We start from the raw sequence: 16,440 nt of genomic DNA, 5'->3' as shown, positions 1-16,440 counted from the left end.
GCCACAGGCAGCAAAAGACAAACCCCATTGAGCAAAGCCCACACGTGTTTTCTTGTGTGCCTTGCTTTTTAATCGTAGCGCCATGAACCATCTCCCAGAATTGTGAGTTCGGTGCCTCCTCTTCCCACGAAGTTAGAGCACGCCACCGCGAAGGTGACAGCGATTTCGGCGGCGCTTCTGGGTACCATATTGCTGTACCATATTGCTGGTCACCGCTGTGAAGTTAGTGGGTGTTTGCCTCTGAATCTTTCTCTGTCTCTTTCTTTGATTTACTGTTTGAGAAATTGAACCACAATGGAGATTGAAAAAGAAGACAATGTTTTATCCTAAAAATTTCATTAAACAAGGGTAATGTTGAAATATTATAAATAGGGTAAAGTACTAAATTGGTCCCCTATGTTTGGGCGTATTTCTATTTTGGTACTTAAGGTTTAAAGTGTCATATTTGAATCCAAAAAAGTTTCAATTAGCTTCAATTTAGTCCCACCGGAGGTCAAAGATAAATAATTAGCGAAATTTTCTATATGACAATAGTATAAGAATAAGGTCGATAATCTAGAGAATAAGTACAAGCTCTAGAGACACAAAATCAACGTAGATGTATCAATACATTTATTTATCATTTTTCTTATAATTAAAATAAAATATTTTCTATAAAACTAAAAAAAATGTTAAATACATGTATTGCTGCATCTACGATTGATTTTGTGCCTCTGGAGCTTGTACTTACTCTCTAAATTATCGATTTTGTTCTTATACTGCTGTCATGTAGGATATTTCGTTAATTGTTTATCTTTGACTTCACGGTGGGACTAAATTGAAACTAACTAAATAAAACTTTTTTGGATTCAAATAGGACACTTTAAACCTGAAGGACCAAAATAGGATTACGCCCAAACGTAGGGGACTAATTTAGTACTTTATCCTTATAAATATAACGAGGGTGCTTTAGGCAGAAAGACTTATGTAAATTTTAGTCTATGTTTTTAAAATTTTTAGTCTCCTGAGTTCCTATTTTCTGGAGATACTAAACAAACTGAAATTATGAAAATAGAGATTAAAATTTTAATATCAGTTTCTTATCACCAAACACAATATTAAATCCTAACCCTTCAATTTCAGTTCCAATCTCCACTACCAAATACAACTTTAATGTCATTATAACTATTTCTAAGTATGGGATAAAACTACAAAGCAAACAACAAAAATCAATTATAGCAAAACATTATAGTATATGATCTACCACATTATGAAGGTAACAAAAAAAATTTGCTCACAAAAAATAACGATTATATTTCAAAATAATTAAATTAAGGGTAATGCTACTATGCTGAAAGCAAATTTTTTCAGCATATGAGGAACTGATGTATTGTAATTGGATGACTGACGCGTATAAATACTGTGGTTATACACACAGACAATTTCTGTCACATAGTCAGAAGAGAGTATAAAAATGATTAGGTAAAATAGATTAATGTTGCCATAATACTTTGATTATATTTATTAGACTTTTTGATGGGCTAGTCAAATTATTTTTATGTGTGGGCTAAGTTTTTAATGTTAATTTATAAAAAAATTTATTGAATTTATATTTTTATGATAATATAAAAACTAATTGCTTAAAAGATAATTGTATTTGCAATACATAAATAATGTGTAATGATAAAAGAAATTTTTATATTACAAATAAAGAAACGTAAGATTAATTTATTGTTGAATACTTCATTATTTATAAAGCAATGATATTTTTTTCCAAAAAAAATTAATGATAAGGAATTTAAATAGGTATTTAAAATAAATTTTTAAATGTATTTTATTTTATTATCTTTATTTATTATTTATGACACCAAAAATATATATTTTTAAAGTAAGTTATCATTATAAAAAATTTAAACAGGTATTCATATAATTTAAATTTAAATCTCACTTTTTTCATATATTTCTTTCTTTACGTGTTGATTTTTAAATTTTATATAAATTTACGTGCAAATATATTGGATCTTTGGAGATATATTGACAATATAAAATATTTTATACTATCGTGTAATGATATTTATTTTTTTATGACTATTCACATAATCAATACAAAATATAGTTATTTTTACTATATGATCTTACGTAATTAAAGGTACAAAAAAATTATTTTACATTGACAATGTATCAAATTAAATTATAAAAATATTCGTAAAAAATTCTTGATTAATTAAATATCATATTTTAAAACTTTTTTCTCCATGATTTATGAATTAAACATTGTAAAAAATTTTTTACCCAGTCACTAAAATTAATTTTAAATACCTGTTTAAATTTTTTATAATGGACTTACTTTAAAAATATATTTTTTGGTGTCGTAAATAATAAATAAAAAATAATATAATAAAATAAAATACATTTTAAAATTATTTTAAATACCTATTTAAATTCCTTATCATAACTTTCTTTAAAAAAATATATATCCTTACTTTATAAATAATAAATTATTCGACAACAAATTAATCTCACATTTTATTGTTTATAATATAAAAGCTTATATCATTGTACTTTATTTATATGTTATAAATACAAGGTTATTTTTAAAGAAATCAATTTTTGTATTGTCATAAAAATGTCAATCGAATAAGTTTTTTTTATAAACTCATATTGAAAACTTAGCCCACACTTAAAAAAATAATTTGGCTAGCTCATCAAAAAATTCAATAAACATAATCACAAACATTAAGACAATATTAATATATTCTATCTAATTATTCTCCTACATCCTTCTGACTGTGTGATAGAAATTATGTGTGTGTGATTATAGTACTTATATGCGTCACTCATTTAATGACAACACATCAGTTATGCACATACCGAAAAAATTTTGCTTTCAGCACCATAGCATTACCCTTAAAATAATAGAAGGTGCCCTCTATGATTAAAAGTAAGTTCATAAAGAAGTATAGAAAATCCTGTGTTTTAGGTGCGGTATCGACACGTGCATATGTTGTGTCTTTAAAAGGAGCAGGTTCACTGGGAGTTGTAATTGACAGCCGAACATTCGAATCAATTTCTCTTTGCAACGGGTTGAATTAAAGTTGGTGTCATTTTGTTTAGGTTATTGGACTAAACCTTCTCGGTGTTTGGACATCTATAACAATATATAATGCCAATACTGAGTTTTTGGTGTTCAACTTTATGTTCCAATATCACCCTTAGGCTCTGTTTGGTTTGTGTATGTACTAAGACATAGACATTAAGATATAGACACTTGAGACATTCGTGTTTATGTATGATGTTTGGATATAATGAACATGACATTGGTGTAGTGTCTAATATTATGTTTGGTTAATAAAACACAAGAACACTACATAATTAGAATGACTATTTTGCCCTCCTAATTTAAATTAAAAATTCAATAGTTAAAAAAAACAACCCAGAGAGGCAGAGCCCCAAATTGATTCCAGGGTTTCTACTTTCTCCCTTTAACCTCAAGCCCCCAGAAATCTCCCTCTTGTGCGATCTCCTTCTTCGCGGTGCTCCTCCGTCGTGTGCGATCCCCTTCTTCTTCTTCTTCTTCTTCTTAATTGTTAGTCTTAATTGTTGCGAGTGTGTTTGATAGGTTCAGTTTAACAAAGAGAAAGAGGAAGGCATGCCTCATCGATGGAAAGCCCGTGTGTTGCTTATACTATATTTTTAAGAGTTAGGATTTTGCAATTTAAGGATTAAGGTTTACCGCATTTTGGGAATACGGTGCTTAAAATAGTAGTAATTAAAAAAAATTTACTTATCAAACTTTACAATTTAGTGGATACTTTAGTCGATACTTTTGATATATTTAGAATTTTATGGTGATCAATTGTTGTGATGATAGTTCGTTGGGCTTAACTTGGTAAGTGCTTCATAGGATGGAATATTTCTTCTTCTTGTTCATCTTTCCCCCCTTTTTTTCTGCTACAATGTAATCAATGCAGAAATAACACTTGAACGACAGCATGTACAAGTTATTCATAAATTCGTTTATCTTGGTGAAACAACCACACATGAAAGTTAGGGTTTGCTTTGCGTGTGTACTGTGTTCAACCAATTGATGGCTTCAACATCTGTCCACTTGTTTGTGTTGTTGTTTTTCTTATTTTCATATGGCGAAGAGCAATTAACTACAGTTGTTGGCCTAATTTGCATCAATACTCAGTATTGCAATTCTTAATGCTTTGCAATTACAAATATCCATATTTTAATTTTGATCTAAATATATTTAAGTATTTAGCTTATAATGCTGAGTAGATTGAAGTGTATAGGTGACATCTTGAAAGATGCATTATATATTGATATTAGGCTTCATGTTGTTGATGCTTTTTATTATTTATTATTGTCGAAAATGTTGATGAAATCCATATTTATAATCCATCCATTTACCAGTGAATTCATGCTAATACTTTGAGAATAGAAATTGGTGTTTGAGCTATATGCTTTTTTGTGGTAATGCATTTAGCTTAAGCTGTCTCTTATTTCAAATTTTGAATGTGTTTATTGAATTTCTTTTTGCTGAGAATGTTTGTGCCTGCTATGAAAGGATCAGGCAGTTATGAACAGCAGCAAAAATGGTTGGCTTTGGCTTATAAGATGCAAATAATTGGTTGCTATGCACAAACAGAAATTGGTCATGGATCAAATGTTGAACAGCTTGAGACAACTGCAACTTTGGAACAAATATTACTTTTGAAAGTTGTAATTTTTTTCAATTATGTGGCACTGTATTTGTACAATGAACACCTGAGAAACAATAGCATAAGAGTTCTATTGGTATAGTTTTAGGATTCAACACAATTGTATGATTGAAAATTATATGAATTGAAAATTGAATGAAAAGTGGTTTCTTTGAAATTTAATTTGGCCTGTTGTTTGCTTTCAGCAATGAGTATTTAAAGTATATTTTGTTTGCATTGCACTAATATGTAACTGGAGAATTTGAAACTCAAGCTGTAAATATCGTGTATAAAATCAATACAGGAAGTGCAGTATTTTAGGATCTAAAAATTGATTCAAATTTTGCAGAAGTGCACAACTTTGTTGTGCAAAAGTAAACTGCACAATTAAAATTCAACTGTACCTACGTGCAGAAAATTAACAAACAGAATGCATAAATTAATTTCAAATATGCAGAAGTAAATAACTTTAAGGACAAAATTACACAATACATTCGAAAATCGACAACAGAATTACAGAATTTGATTGCAATAATGTATAATTGCACAATATAAAATGTAAATTTGTATAATATAATTAATAAACACCTGAGGCATAACTTAGGTGCATAAACCAAAATATCAACACATATTGTTGCAGATTACAAATAAAAGTCAGTTCATGCATAAATTAGGTGCATATATATAGCTATTGCACTTTAATAATACAACAATTACCTAAACCCTGTTCAATTATAGCAAAGTACCCATAGTATTTAGCAATAGACCTTAATAAGATAACAACTAATTAAACCAACAACACTAATAATAGCTAAAAGTTTTCCATTATTTCTCGTACGAATGCTGCCTTTTCCTCGTCCAAACTACAAAAGGTTGCCTTCAATTCCAGATTTTGCACAAATTTTTTTGCAACTTGCACAATCTCCATTGTGTCAAAGTCAAGACTCTTTAAAGTTTTGCCCAGATTCACTTGGTCATTTACCCCGCTCATTGCATTTGCTAATACTTGCACATGCTTTCTTTGATCTTCTACTGCGGACTTAAAAGTTTCAGCCAAGTTTGATAGGATTACAGCATCATTGGTTTTCTTAGTTGCAGATTGATGTCCTTGATTTCTCTCACTTGATGAAGCAAAAGAAGTCGAGAAGGTGTTGTGTAATTCACTCTCAGCAGCCCCTAAATCCTCCATGTCAATATCCTCGCTGCCTAATCCCAAGCCACCAACTGTGGCCGCAGCAAATGTAGATCCCGGAGTAACATCTTCTTCAGCATCTTTGCCACTGCATGCTTCAACACTGGTAGCTCTATCCTTACCAAAAATATTGCCAAGACATTCAAACAAGGGAAATGGCTTGCCGGGAGTGTAGAGTGTGACGTTGCGACCCTATACCATAAACCAAAGTCGACATTAATAAACATAGCAAAAATGAAATTCACATTTCTAAGTTTAAAAATCTTGCAAGAGGAGTGATTAAAAACGAAAAACATACGTTTTCCCAAGCTTCCAATACTTGCTTGCTATCGACTTCAACACACATTTTTTTCGAATTCCATCCAAAGCCGCTACAACCCAACATCTCAGCCACATACATATATTTTTCTTTTAGTCGCTTGTGTTTATTTCTGATGTGCTTCACAGTAAGTACAAGAAGCTCTCACATGGACTCAAATTCATAATTTTGAAACATCAAACTGATTCAAATTGAACCATAATATTACATTATCTTTTTATTTGTTACCATCACTTATAATTTATTTTATTGACCAAATCAAAGAAAACAAGATAACCCAACATAATACTCCAGCTAAACTCTAAACATAATACTCCAACTGAACCCCATTAAAAATACATATCCAAAACAGAAGATTACCCAACACATAAGTGTTCAAAAAAATGTATATCCAATACAACAACATACAAATACAATATACAAACAAACAAGAAGATTACGATTATTTCAAACCTTGAGCTGAGCTTTCTAGCACAGATGAAGGAGAAAGATTGTGATAGAACAATAAAAAGCTTCAGAACATTGAACAACACACACAAGTGAAGAAGATTTACAAAGCTGCAAAAGTGAGAAAACAAAGGAGAAGAGATTAGAACTAGTTAGGGTTTGTGAAAAGGAGAAGGAGATTATCATAGAATAACAACAAGTTTCACAAAATCAACTAACGCATACATACGATGGAGAATACACAAAGATTCAGAAAACAAATGACAAGGGCTGAGAATTGATTAGGGTTTGTAAATAGAGAAGGAGATATTTGTAATTTTGAAAAATTGATGAGGATAAAATGGTCCAAAAATAAAATTTTAGATCTGTGTCCAAGGCTTTGTTCTGTGTCTCACCATTTTATTGAGACACTAAAAATATGTATACTGTGTATGTTTATGGGTATGCGTGTATCTCTAATTTTTGTGTCTCACTAACCAAACACCATCACGTTCTACCGTGTCTATGTCTTGCCCAGACAGACACACTAACCAAACGCAGTGTTAGTGATAGAAGTTTTCGTACATGCATGCGTCAGTTTTTAAATAAAAAAACTTCCACCATTAACAACACATATTTTTCTATCTCATTTTCATTCTGTGTTTTCATTATTAACCGTAGAAACGTGTAACCTCTTTTTCAATTCTTCATTTCAATAATTTATCCTTTTTCAATTTTTCTTAATTCTCTTCTCCATTATGAATGTGCTTCTCTAGATGAGTTTTTGTGGTTTTCTGAACTAAATAACGACGATGCCAAATATTTATTAATTAATTTTTTTAAATACCCTAATAACACAATAAACATCTAAATTTTCTATTATATATTTTTTAACATTTTAACTTTCACGATATTATACAGCCTAATTTAGATAGCCAAAACACAGTAAAATAAGTAACAAGAAGATATAAAATTCTACTTTTTGTTATGTGGTACAAAGATAATATAATAATATAATAAACTATAAAAAAATAAAATAAAATAAATAAAAATAAAAAGATATAAAATTTTACTTTTTGTTCTGTGGTATAAAAATAAAATAATAATATAATAAACTGTAATATTCTAGTACAAAAGAACATATAAAGAGTCTTCTATCTTTTTATTTTAATTTTGTTATAAATACTAATATCATTTACTTTTAATTTTTAACTTTCAAGATAAATGCAAAGATGTGACCTTTTATGCATTAGATAATTTAAAAAATTTATTATAGAAGAAGTTAAGAATATGAATGAGTGAGAGACAGAGAGAATTTTTTAACATATTAAATTTGAGTTATATCAAGTGATGATTAATAAACAAATTAAAACTCTAAATTCAAAAAATATCTCTCTTTTTACAGAGTTTCACTTTAAGTAATTATTTGTTTATAGATAGTATTTAAGTGACAAGCAAAATAATAAGAATGTTTGTATTAGATTATGAAAACTAATGTCATCCTTATAGTAGGATCGCATTATTTCAAAATATGCAAAATAAAATAATAAAATATAGTTTAATTAATTTACCCAATAAAACAAACGTAAAACTTATATAAAAGTAGTCAAATATAAGAAACAATAACAGTCTTTTATTCTAAGGATCTATATTAAATTGCAACTTAAATTTATAATTATTAGTTAAAAACTTACAATAATGTAATATTTTTATTAAATTAGTTAAAAATAATATATTTTGATATTATTTTTATGGATTATTGACATCAAATTTTATAATTTGAGCAAAAATTTTGAATGCTTTATGTGGTACATCTTTTTTAATAGAGTAATAAGACAACTTAAAATGCACATCAAGAAAAAACTATTATTTTTATATATCTAGATATTCAAAAGACACAAAAACCAATTCTTTTAATAACACTTCAACGACTCATAAAAGTTAACACAATAAATAATTATAGATCAAAGAGATCGACAAAATTGAAAGTTGCGATAATGGTACTTGATGATCATTATTTACGATCGGGTGAAGAAAAGGTGGGAGGAGAAGAAGAAAATGAGAAGGAGAACAAGGCAATAATAGTGTGTGATAGAAAATAATAGTAAGAGAAAACAATAGTGTGTGATACAATAAGAAGATATAATAAAAGTATAAATTAATAATTAAAAAAGTAATAAAATTAAAGATAATTTAATAAATTGAAAATAAAATTTAAAAATAAAATATTTTTTATCTCTTAGAATTATAAATATAAAATTAAAAAAAATTAATTCTTCCCTATAATAAGGAATCAATTTAATTGAATAATCTTGAAGCGTTTATATAATTATTTTTAGGAAAAGTCTAGGGGACCAGCAGTTTTGTTGAATTTTGGCCAGCATGTAACCAGCAGAGGAAGGTGAGCCATTGGATGAAATCTCACACCAATCTCACACCATCAAATCATCATTGATGGCTAATTGATGGCTAACAATCACAAAAATTGCTGGCCCCCTAGCATTACTCTAATTTTTATGGTCAATAAATCTGACAGTTTTTTCAAGACTCAAAAAGTTATTGATAAGGAGATATATGATGAATTACGAAAATTTTTCTTAGGTACATAATTTTTATATTCTTCTATTTTGTTTATTAATTATTCTTATAGTTTGATATTTAAAAACGAAAAAAATAAGCATTTTTATTTCTTCTGTTTTTTTATTATTTATAGGAAAATGAAGGCCTCTTTAGATTTAGATCCATATTTTGGCCTATCAATTAAAAAAGATGAAGACAAATATAAATATCTATGAAATTTAAATAAAAAAATCTTTTGTAAATAACTCATATGTATTTTGATTTATATATAATCTTTTTGAATCAGGATAATATTATTATCATTATTTGTTGAACTATGTTTTTTCTTATATATATATTATATATATTTATTTTGTGCTTTTATAATTTAACATTTTAAAGATTTTTTTATAATAATTCTAATTTTAACAAAATATAATATAAATAAAGCTATGTTAATATTAGAATAATAAAAAATACTTATTTAATAAATTTTAAAAATAAATAATATATTAACAAAAAAATAAAAATAATTTTTTAAAAAATAATAAAAAAGCGGCTGAAGACGCACGATAGTAAATTTTGAACCTAAGACCAAGAGTTTGTGAAAAATTTACAACAAAAATAATAATCAATTAAACAATTTATACCAAACAAAATAAATTGTCAAAGTTTTAGTTTTATAAAATATTTAGGGGGTTACAGCTAGGGATGGCAGTGGGGCGGGTAGGGGCGGGTTTTTGCCCTACCCGACCCCACCCCGCCCTCCTTGCATTCCACTACTATCCGCCCCACCCCTACTTGCGGGTAGTAGGCTACTCTACCCTAACCTGCCCCTATAAAAATTAAATGACATTTAATTACATCATTAAAATATAAAAAAGTCTTCCATCCTTATTCTTGATCACTTTTCACATCTTCATCATCATTCAAGTTTTGAAGATCAAGATTCAAACCTAAAAATCAAAAGAGATAGCAATTAATATATTAATTACTATGATGTAAAAAATTAACATAAATAAATATTAAGTAATATATCACCTTTATTCCCTAAAGCTGTCCACAACCAACTTTGGCCACACATCAAAGCTTCAATTATGCTTTCTTTGAGCTTTCCGCGATGAGGAGAGATTACACGACCACTTGTACTAAAAGCAGATTCAGAAGCAACAATGGATACTGGAATGACATATATATCCTTGGCTATTTTTGCCAAAACTTTAAATTTCATTTGATTGTTCTTCCACCATTTCAAAACATTAAAGTTAGGATCATTTGGAGGATGAATTTCCTCCTCAAGATAATGATCAAACTCAACATTTACACATGAACCCCTTGTCATTTTTCTTCTTTTAAGATACACCATATAATCATCACCCCCAAATATGCTTGTATTTCCACTTTCATCAACTTTCTTTGTACCAACATGTGACACTTCAGAACTCATTTTTTGATTGTATTCATTAACCAACTCATTACACAACTGATGAATTCTATCAACTTGCTTGGAACATTCTATTGGATCTGGATACATTTTTTCAAATTGAAACTCAACTCCAGCCATCTTGTACCTAGGATCTAAAACAGCAGCAACACCCATAATGCCATGAATCTCATCCCAATACTTCTCAAATTTCTTCTTCATGCTAGATGCCATATTAGCAATTAAAGAATTACTAGAAAGTTGCCATTCATCCAATGAGACTTTTATTTTACAAATCAAAATAAAGTAAAGATTGGCCGTTGGAAATTTAGAACCAGAAAACAGCTGAGTGACATCATAAAATAACTTCAATCTATCACATATTTTCTTGGCAAGTTCCCACTCCTCATTACTTGGCACAGTTTTATATTGGGGTTCTTTCTGCCTTAACCTAGGAAAGACAGCTCTATATAACAATGCAGTTTCTAACATCAAATAAGTTGAGTTACACCTAGTCGGACAATCAAGAACCAATTTTTTAGTAAATAGGATCGCTGTTTTAGCACATCAACTCACAAAAGTTTCATTCCTTTTCTGCATTGCAGTCCAATACAATACACTACTACGAATCTTTTCAATACTTTCCTTCATTATACTCAAACCATCCTTGACAATCAAATTTAATATATGAGCACAACAACGCATATGAAACAATTTACCCCCCAACATCAAGAATGAAGAATCTAGACGCCCCAACAATTCATCTATCATATCATCATTAGTGGAACAATTATTCAATGTAACAGTAGACAGTTTTCTATCAACGTTCTATTCTAACAATATTTTCATCAATGTTTGAGTAAGAACTTCACTTGTATGGGGACAAGGAACATAAAAAAAGCTGAAAAATAAAACAAACATGCATGCATTTTAGATTAACGAAGCTCAACATACAAAGACAACACAATGTATAAAAGTTTACGAAATTTTTGAAGTACCTCAATAGGCGCATTTGCAACTTCCACGAACTATCGATATAGTGAGCTGTGACAACCATGTAACCCTTTTCTTGATTGGAAGTCCACATGTCGCTAGTTATCGCAACTCTACTATCATTTTCATCTAGTTGAAGAGTTAATTTCAGCTTCTCATCCCCAAACATCTTCAAGATGTCTTTCCTAATCGTGTTGCGACTAGGCATTTTAAATGTTGGTTGCATTGATGCAAATGCTCGCCTCAGTCCATGGTGGTCCACACAACTCAAAGGATACTCATGCAGGACAATCATTTCGGCGACACACTTCCTTGTCTTTGAAGGGTCAAATACAAAGCCATCATCGTTTACTTTGGATTAATATTACTCTCAACTTCAATTTCATTATCGGTCGGAGCAACATTATTGCTTTGTGTATCTTCTCTAGCATTGCTAGCCATAAAATTACCTTAACAAACCTACATTGAAAACACAAGGCATATAAACTAGAGATATATAAGTGTGGAGAATGAATCACAACAATAAAGTAACAAATTCTTATCCATAAATAAATGTCACTGGAAAAGCATGCTTTATATTATGATGCTAGTTAAGGCCAGTTTCTGAAGGGAAAATAATGATAAATCTAATTAGTAATAACACAAGGGTGACAAGTAGAATTTCAATATCTAAATTCTAATATGTTGCAGAACATGGCAACAATAAGATATGATCAGATAAATATCAAGCATACCAAATATGTAAAATTCCCATCACTTGCTCAAACACAACAAAGAAAGCAACACTCAACATAGCTTGATATCTAATTCACTCAAACTAAATTGCTTGAAGAGAAATACACATGCAGAAAAAGAAACATCCTCTACCAACAAAACATATACTGTATTAATAAATATAATTAAACAGAATCTAGAGAAGCTGAAGAATCTGATGAATCTAGGTTCAAGTACACAAGTCCAAGAATCAACATGGGAATAGAATTAGAGTACAATAATAGAACAAGAGGAAACAATTAAGTTCCAGTACAACTTACTCTTTTATGTTTGTTATCAAATTGAATGTTCAATTAATATCAATAATACAAAGTATTAGAGCTCAATGCCGATAAGCTAAGCCTTTTAAAGTATTTTGCACAGGTTGAATATATGACTTCAAAGGAATGAAAAAGAGAAAATATTTACATTACAGTAATCTTAAAAGTAAACCGACAAATAGAATTTTCTTCCACTCATATGAGGATTCAGCATGTCTGTATTTGAAACACAATCATGTACGAGTGTCAAAGGAGAAAAGAAGAATAATAGCCTACAACAGCAATAAAACCACTCACTAACACGTAGTCCTAACTCCTAAGCACGCAAGAGCAACTTATCAAGTCCACAAAATGGTTATGAAGCTTATTTCCATCAACCAATATGCAGTCAAAACAGAGCTACCTATGTCATTTCTTACAAAGCTTATTTCCATCAACCAATATGCAGTCAAAATAGAGCTACCTATGTCATTTCATTTACAGTCTACAGTTACTAAAATCAATCAACAATCAGCAAATCAACCAATTCAATGAAAAAGGAACATACATAAGTGTTGAGCTGCCTAACGATGAAACTAATATGGCAATTATTATGATTATTGGCTCACCAAATGCGATATGAACAATCACAAAATCTAAACAATTTCAAATCAATCAAGCACTTACAGGAAAAAACAGAGAGAGCATGAGATAGAGAAAGAGGCAACTTACCGTTACTAGAGGAGGAAGACGGCGACAAAGAGGGCAGCGCAGAGGTTCGGTAGTGCAGGACGACAGCGCATTGACACAGCGAGGGTTCATTGTTCAGCAGATGAAGACTTGGCAAGGGGCTCAGAGGATGGTAGCGTCGCAGCGGTGAGAGGCTCGGCGGGAGAGGAAGAGGGTTGCGGCTGAAGAGGAAGATGAAGTGGGCGAGGGGCTCGGAGGAAGGTAGCGTCGCGGCGGTGATAGGCTCGGCGGGAGAGGAAGAGGGTTGCGGCTGAAGAGGAAGAGGAAGTGGGCGAGGGGCTCGGAGGAAGGTAGCGTCGTGGCGGTGAGTCCGGGTCAGGACGGATCAGATACTCGCGGGTTCGGGTACTCCTGCCACCCCTAGTTATGGTCCCATTGTCTTAATAAAGCTTTGCCATTATGTATAACCAATTTTTTGCTACTTATACCCAATAATTGTATTTCAATATATATGTCACATAAAACTAATATTTAACGTGTATCAAATAAATAAATAAATAAAACTAATATTTAACTCATGAAATTCACTATAACTACAAATATCCTTACACATGTTTTTTGCTGTTTTTTTTTGTGTGTAATGTATTAATCACATACACCATTATCTTTGTGTGCACTCTAATATAAAATAAAAAAAAACTTTTATGAAAATATCTTTACAATTGTGTTTCCAGTTATAAAAAAAATATAATTTTATGATTTTATTTAAAATTTAAAATTATACCCATTAGTTAGACCTAATTTAAAATTTACGCATCAACACATATTATATTTTAACATTAAACAAATAAAATTTCTTCTAGCGATAATAACTAGGTATGTAAAACAATTATCAATACTTAATTACGATTCTCAAAATGTACTCCACAAAATGACCCTCCTTTAAACTAATAAAATTTCTTCTGATAATAATGCTAGCATACAATCAACCCAATAAAAAATCCATGAGATACATGGTCCAGGCTCATGCTAAACATGGTGTAGTGATCCACAAAACTGCATCCTCTAGTTACACCACTCACCTTAGAAAGCTCAATTAAGCCCATGTGAAACTCTGTCGACAAGCCCTACAAAGAACACTGATGACTCTGACACTAGTGTTTTACAGCTCAACCAGCGTGTGGGTATGCGTATATTTTTTATTACATTATAAAATATCTGTAATTCTGTATAGATTTAATTCTGTACCATATAATTTACCTTAATAAAATGTTTAATTGAAAATTCTACATTCTGTAAGAACTATTTTAAGAAGGTTTTTTATTCATATAAAATAAAATAAATACATACTTATCAGATTGTCTTAATCAAATTTTGGATATCCTCATTAGTTATTACTTATTACAATATTAATTTTTGGCTGAAAATAATTTTTTCAATTTTTTTTAATAATTGAGAGAATAAAGTGTGATATCTCATTATTAATTTTATAAGTGGGACAAAACAAAATATGAGAGAAAAAGTATTGAAGGGTTAGAAATTATACTTTACTTCTTTAATTTAAAAAAAAAAGAATGAATACTCAACCCGATCTCTGATAATTTCTCCGAAAGACTACGAGACCCCAAACAAAAAAATTATCCTTTTTGGCCTTTGATATTTAACTTCGCGAGATTGGTTAGCACCTCTGTCAATTATCCATCTTCAAAATATACTTATGTGACATGTTAATCACTAATATATCTTTCATTTAATTTTTATAAGTAAAATCAATTTAAAAATTAATAATATTTCTTAGTTTTACACAGTAAATTTAGTTAATGTATTTAAAAAAAGTAATAAAAAGGGCTAAGTATGATTTTGATTCCTAAGGTATAGGCCGAAAATTTTTTTCGTCCCCAACCTTTTTTTGCAGACAAAATCGTCCCTAAGATTTAACTTGGTATTAAAATTATTCTTACCTTAGGGACCAAAATCGTACAGAGGTGGCGGCAGAAGCGGAGGCAGATGTGAATCGTGGACAGTTTTTTATCTCTTCCCATTCTTTTTCTCTTCCCCTTCGTATAGGAGAAATACTCTCTTTCTCTTTTTTTTATTTTATAATTTTTTATTATGAGTAATTTGGTCAAAAATTTTAATATTTAAATAAAAAAGACAATTTTAAAACTTGATTTTAAATTTTAGGGACGATTTTGTAAGCAAAAAAAAAATTGGAGATGAAAATAATTTTCGGTCTATATCTTAAGGACCAAAATTGTACCCAACTCTAATAAAAAAAAATAAAAATAAAAACTAAACAATCTTGACAATTATCCTTAAAAGACAAGACTCCAACAAAAAAGAATTTGTTAATCTTAGTGAGTTCTTAATGGATAAATCAACCATTTAACATGCTATATAAGCTTATTCTATTAATATAGAGAGAAAATATTGACAGATGGACTAATTGGTCTCATAAAAAATTAAAAGCCAAAAAAAATATTTTTTTTAAAGATTTCGTTATCTTTTAAAATAATTATCAAAAATTGTTTAAAATTTAAAAAAATGGAAGGAATCCATTTTCCATTTTTGATATCTCGCAGTTGGCAATTCCACTTCTCTCCCAACAATCTATGTGAAAAGTCAAAGGTAATAATTTAAGGGTTATGCTAGGTAACTAATGATTTTCTTGAACAACATGAACAATTATCAATCAAATAAAAACACACTACACATTTAAATACCTATCTAAATCTTAATATTTGAATAACCATCCACACACTTAGTGAAATGAACATCCAGTATATCAATTGTTCACATTATTTACCAATACTTTTCCATAATTTAATATTTTCTGTTAATAATAATAAAAGCCACAGAAAAGGCTTATCCCTGAGCATAGTTCCCTGAGCATAGTTATCAAACTCGACTCATTCGACCGAAAATTTGATCACTCAATTATTTATCCGGATCAAACCACTTGTTAGACTGATCATACATCAAAATCGCTGGAACTCGGGTTGACCTAGCCAATTTTCAGTGAAACTGGCGACCCCGACTGGTTTTATTTGACCCAGACTAGGGTCATGATTTTTTTTCTTTAATGAACAGTGTCGTTCCATCTGCCCTCCCCTCCCCCCTTCCCCCTTTCCCTTTCTGAA

The sequence above is a fragment of the Arachis duranensis genome, chromosome 9 (assembly GCF_000817695.3).
Source record: "Arachis duranensis cultivar V14167 chromosome 9, aradu.V14167.gnm2.J7QH, whole genome shotgun sequence".
NCBI lineage: Eukaryota > Viridiplantae > Streptophyta > Magnoliopsida > Fabales > Fabaceae > Arachis > Arachis duranensis.
This window is presented reverse-complemented; position numbering follows the sequence as displayed.